Genomic DNA, 6,053 nt, shown 5'->3' with positions numbered 1-6,053 from the left:
AACACAATTTTAAGTCACTGAATACAAGTTTTAACTTATATTTATAACATTTTTTTCTAGAATCTGTGATAATATTGCGTCAAGCAACAGAGTAAATTTTCTTCCAGTTTAATAACTCTTTACCACAGAAAGTTGTTGGCTATTTTACAATTCCATACAGGTGCTTTGTGAGACAATTCATAAATATTAAAATGTCAAATACATGCTAAGTAATCAACTAAGAAATGTAATTTCTAAGAGAATATTTAATGATATAGGCTAATATATGTCCATAACTGAATTTACAGACTTATGGATTTTTGGTAAAATAAAATAACTCCATATTGATTAAACTATCTCATTCATTCAAAATGAATGTTTACTGAGTGCCTACTATGTGTCAAGGACTATTCTAAGCCCTAGAAATAAAGCAGTGAACAAGTTAGATTACCCATCCTCTTGGAGCATATATTCTAGTGGAAAACAGAAATAAACAAGTAAAAATAAGTCTATACATTTATATCAGGTAGCCATAGTACTATAAAGATAAGTAAAGCAGAGTGAAAAAACTGAGAGTTTTGGGGTGTACGTATTGAGATGGGCCTATTTCAGGTTGCTTGGTCATTGAAGACCTTTCTAAGAAGGGGATATCTGAGCAGAACTGTTTGTGGTTGTAGCAAATGTTGACTGCTTTCTCTCCTTTCATACCTTTATCTTATGTAATAATTTTCCCAAGACAGCAGTTGGCATATATTACTCCTTTAAAAATCAATCAAACAAAGCATTTCAAAACTCAAAGCCAAAACAAACAAAACCCAAACTTAGCACGTGGAGGAGAAACTCTAAACATGTCAGCCTGGTGTGCAAAGCACGCTGCATTCTGGCCTCTGCTTCTCTCTCCAACCTCATCTCTTACCCAATTCCACTATGTCACTTCCACATCAAGCACGTAGACTTATTTCTTGTCTATGAGCATGCTATATTCTTTCCTCTGGGATTGCTTGCTTCTTTGTGTTGCAACTTCCTTTTATTTCTACTTATCCCCCAAATTTTATTTTTAAAGACTCAACTCCAATCCCACTTTCTGAGGTAATTGTTTATATAATTTAGATTATGAACAATGATTTTCTTTGATGGTTGTTTTACAAACATTTAAGAATTTATTTCTTTTGCATTAGATATATAAAAGCTTAAAAAAAGAGTCCAGAACCTGTTTTCTTGCTTTTCTTGCACTGATTTGTACACTAGTAGCACTGATACCTTTATTATTCATTTCATAGTGAGTCTGCCTATCTATACATATCCATTTGTCCTCCCTCCCTCAATTCATGTATCAACCTGTCATCCATCCATTCTTCCATCCTTTCTTCTGCCCTTCTATTCATTCATTCATCCATTCATTTACCTTACTAATACACACTCAGACAAACTACTTTGGATATAAAATACATCACAAGTGACATTTATTTTCTTTCTCTTCAACTAGTTTTTAACCTCAATATTACCAGTCACAGACCTCTCTGTGGTCTCAGCTCCTAACTTGGCGACAGGCTTATATCATAAATGCTCAATAAATATTGGTAGAAGATGAAAACCTCAAGTTGAAAACATTACTGACTGTTTGTAAAATGACCTTCTCTAGAGTATCTATTTTTAGCTAAATGAATACCTCGTGGTATTCACAGGGAAGAATAAAATAACTTTTCCACTTGTATAATTTGATGAGACTAATAGCAGCTGGTAAAAACAGTGCTAGTCACTTTACTTCTTTATGTCTCTTTAAGCTCATTTTTAGGGCAGGGATATCTTATTTTCTACTCATTTCTTAGAAAGATGGAGGGAAAAGATGAAAGGATTGTGTAAAATACCCATTAACTCTTTATAGTAGATAGAGTATGTGCCATAATACCTATCTGGCCTCTTACAAAATGAGCTTTCCTCAATCAGCACTTTTAAAATTATTTTCTGCAAAGTCTAGGGGTCCGTTTCCTTGAAGAATTTCCAAAGGCTACTAAGAGTGTGAGGTGTGGGGTTGGGTGTGAGTAGGATGCTAACTGAGGCTTCAACCAGAACAACCATACATTTGTACATAGTACATATACTTCTGAAAAAGTTTGCCTCTGGAGAAATGCCTCAATTTTCTCTTCTGTAAAATGGGCAGTAATAATAGTTCACATCTCAGAGGGCTGTTGTGTGGATTAAATAAATTATTATAGAAAAATGCTTTGAATAGTGCCTAGTATGTAGTGTTAGAAAGGGTTAGCTGCTATTATTATTATTGCTTATACATCTTTAACCCATATTAAATCTTAGCTTCATGTGCTTTTTGATGTTTGTTTGCTTGTCACTAGAAGGTAAGCTCCATGAGAACTGGGGTTTTTATTTCTTTTGCTCAATTGTTGTTTCCAGTTCCTAAAGCAGTGCCAGCACATAATAGACACTTAATAAATATTTGCTGAATAAATGAATCCTCTTAAGTTTTCTCTCTTTTTCGTTGCTAGTTCTTCCTTTTCCTCTGCCCTTATTACACCTTTGGTAGTTCTTTTCCCTTATAGTTTGATATTTCTGTTCTGATATAAGCTTAGCACCTAGATATAATGGACTGTTGGAATTGTATGTAAAATAAAAATGAATAGGCTAAGAAGGAGTGCCTCTAAACTTGACTGTAAACTTCAGAGAATAGAGACTCTTTTTGCTAATCATTTTATGCACAGTGCTTAATGGAGTGCCTGGTATACAGTAGGGCACACTTGATTCTTTTCAATGAATGAGAGAATGCATGTATCAATAAATGAAATAGAGTGATACCCTTCTTGACAACTTATCTGGGTTTTTTTTGGCTGTTTCCTATAGGTCCAGTTTTAAGATAGAAAGTTTCATGTAGGGAAAATACTGTAACTGTAAGATAATATTGTTATTTCATATATTATATTATACATTGTGACAAATCATCACAGAGAAAAGTTTATGTAACTATTTTATTTCATTCTTAATTTTAAAGTTATCAGTATTTCTAATTCCTAGTTTAGATAAAAGTAAAGCAGATTAAAAATAGTTTACAAAGTATGTAAAATGCTTGCTTTTAGAGCATCACTGAAAGAAGAGAGTTGTAAAATGTATGTGTGAATACATCTGACTTTTCAAATCGAGTTGATTTGCCATCTTAAAAGCAGATTGATTACTTCAATTTACAGGACTCAAAGATAGTGGTCACTCTCAGGGGAAAGTTCATTACTTAACATGGGAGAGTCCAGGAACCTGCTAATTGGATACTTGACTCCTGAAGACACATCCAATTTCCAAGTGTGTGAGGTTGTGTGGTTCCCAAAAGTATTCGTTTGTTGACTTCTTCAAGGCATCTTCAAAAAGCTGATGGGCTTTAGATCCTAAAGAGATTGATGCCTATGGTCATGTGGCCTCCCTGGAACAAAGGCCAATTCCATGCATAAGACAGCATAATAAGCAATCCTGCTGAAGGGCTCAGTCTACTCTAGGTCACTTTTTGTTTCCTTCAATACTCTTCACTTAGAAAAGTGGTTCCTGTGTCTCTGCTCTTACCAATATTTCCTAAATTGTTTTTGAATATCTAGATTGAAGGGATCACAAAAAATCAAGTCTAATTTAAAAATTCATAATTAAGTATAAAAAATCTGGTTCTGAAGTATTTGTGCCTTAAAACATTTTTTCCAGGTTTCTGAAGAGTGAAATGAAATGATTTATTGCAAAATGTTGAATGCATAAATAAATTCCAGTTCTCTGAGAATATTTTCATATGTGTATTTTTCATCTATATATTTACATAGATATATTTACTGTGAAACATAGAAGTAAAGTTCATTTGTGAGAAAAATATAAGGAATGAAGACTATCCTTTGTCCACGACCTTTCTCTTTTGTCTAATTAAAAGTCACTTAGAGGACTTGGATCACTTTTCTTCCACTGATCAGCTTTTTATTTCTAGTATCAAATAAAAATCATAATATCTTCCTTGTTTTTACCATAGACGGTTGGGGAGGAGCAAATGACAAAATGCTTGTGACTATGTTTCCAAAATGCTATACAAACCACAATGATTGTATCAAGAGGAAGGACTTTGAATATCCTGTCCATACTGACTGTCCATCAAACTTCCAGTACAGGATAACAGCAATTCTTGTAAAAATGTCTAAATTGTTTGCTTTTATTCCTGAAACTACACTGATAAAAGTGCTGCAGGACACACAGATGAGCTAGAAGCGAAGAGTGGATAGTGATGGCTCAGTACAGTGACTTTCAAATTTTAGGGGCACAGAATCCTTTGTTCAATCAACATGTTTTGAGGAAATAAAACATATGGTACAGAAAGCAAAGTTTCTTTTGCTGGAAGGGAGAGGCAAGTGTTTAAGTGCCCCAATTCTTCTAAAGCTGTTAAAGCACTGAATTTAGTTTCAAAACTATATGGTCTGATGGAAGGGCCTTTTTTTATGATGCTACTCTGAGGGGCAAGTCACAGTCCTGTGGTCAGCATGGGGTTCTATCTCCCTTGTTGGACATCACATTTACTGGCACAGTTGCAAGATTTCTAATGTGCTCCTAGATTTCAGATCTCAAAGCACCAAGTAAAATGACTCAGGACCACTGCTAAGTATGGCAACATTAGAATGTAAAATTTTAATCAGAATTAAATTTAACAACTGTCCAGTTGATTGGTTTTCGGACTATGTAATCCATTGGTTTTCAATCCACTGGCTGTTTAATCCATTGATTAAAACACTGATTGTTTAATTCATTGGCTCCTGGAGGAGACTCCACAGGGGTCATGTGAGGGTTGAAGAGGGGACAGTAAAGATCTAGACAAGATATGCTTTATAGTTATTAACTTTTTAAATCAAGCATTTTATCTCTAATTTGATTGTTTCTTTTCCTAGTTTTATTGAGATATGATTGACAAATAAAAATGTGTATACTTCAGGTATACAACATGGTGTTTTTATATACATGTACATTGTGAAATAATTACCACAGTCAACCTAATTGACATATCCTTTATCTCATATAGTTGTTTTTTTTTCATGTGTGGTGAGAATGCTTAAAATCTATTCTCTTTGTAAATTTTAAGTATAACTATAGCTACCATGATGTACATTAGATTAGAATTTATTCATCGTATAACTGAAAGTTTCTACACTTTGATCAACATTTTCCCCCACTCTTCCAGCCCATGGTAACCACTCTTCTACTCTCTGTTTCTATAAGTTTGACTTTTTAGATTTCACTTATAAGTGAGATGCAGGATTTCCTTCTCTTTTTGGCTGAATAATATTCCTGTGTGTGTGTGTGTGTGTGTATGTGTGTGTGCATGTGCATGAACTTACTTTTTTCATCTGTTCATCCATTGATGGACTCTTAGCTTGTTTCCATATCTTGGCTACTGTGAATAATACCCTAATGAAAATGGAGATACAGATATCTCTCCACGATACTGCTTTGATTTCCTTTGGATGTATACTCAGTAGTAGAATTGTTGGATCACACGGTAGTTCTAGTTTTAATTTTTTGAGGAACCTTCATACTGTTTTTCATGACTGTACCAAGTCACATTCCCAACAACAGTGTATATTTTCCATATCCTCACCAACACTTGTTATCTTGTATCTTTTTGGTAATAGTCATTCTAATAGATGTGAGGTGGTATTGTGGTTTTGATTTGCATTTCCCTAATGACTATTGATGCTGAGCATTTTTTCATGAGCCTGTTGGCTATTTGAATGTCTTTTTTGAGATATGTCTTTTCAGATACTTTGCCCATTTTTAAGTTGGGTTATTTGCTTTTTGCTTTTGAGTTGTATGAGTCTCTCATATTTTTTAAATATTAACTCCTTATCAGATGTATGGTTTACAGATACTTTCTCTCATTCTGTTGGTTGCTTTTTCATTTTGTTGATATTTCCTTTGCCATGCAGAATCTTTTTTTTTTTTTTTTATTGTCAGAAATGACTTTTATATTTGTAGGGTTTTTAAAATTTTTTTATTTTTTATTTATTATTATTATTTTTATTTTGTCAATATACAATGTAGTTAGTTATTGTGTCCCA

Source organism: Galeopterus variegatus, unplaced genomic scaffold, assembly GCF_000696425.1.
Source record: "Galeopterus variegatus unplaced genomic scaffold, G_variegatus-3.0.2 Scaffold722, whole genome shotgun sequence".
NCBI lineage: Eukaryota > Metazoa > Chordata > Mammalia > Dermoptera > Cynocephalidae > Galeopterus > Galeopterus variegatus.
The sequence above is the reverse complement of the archived record's forward strand: the minus strand, read 5'-3'. Positions refer to the sequence as shown.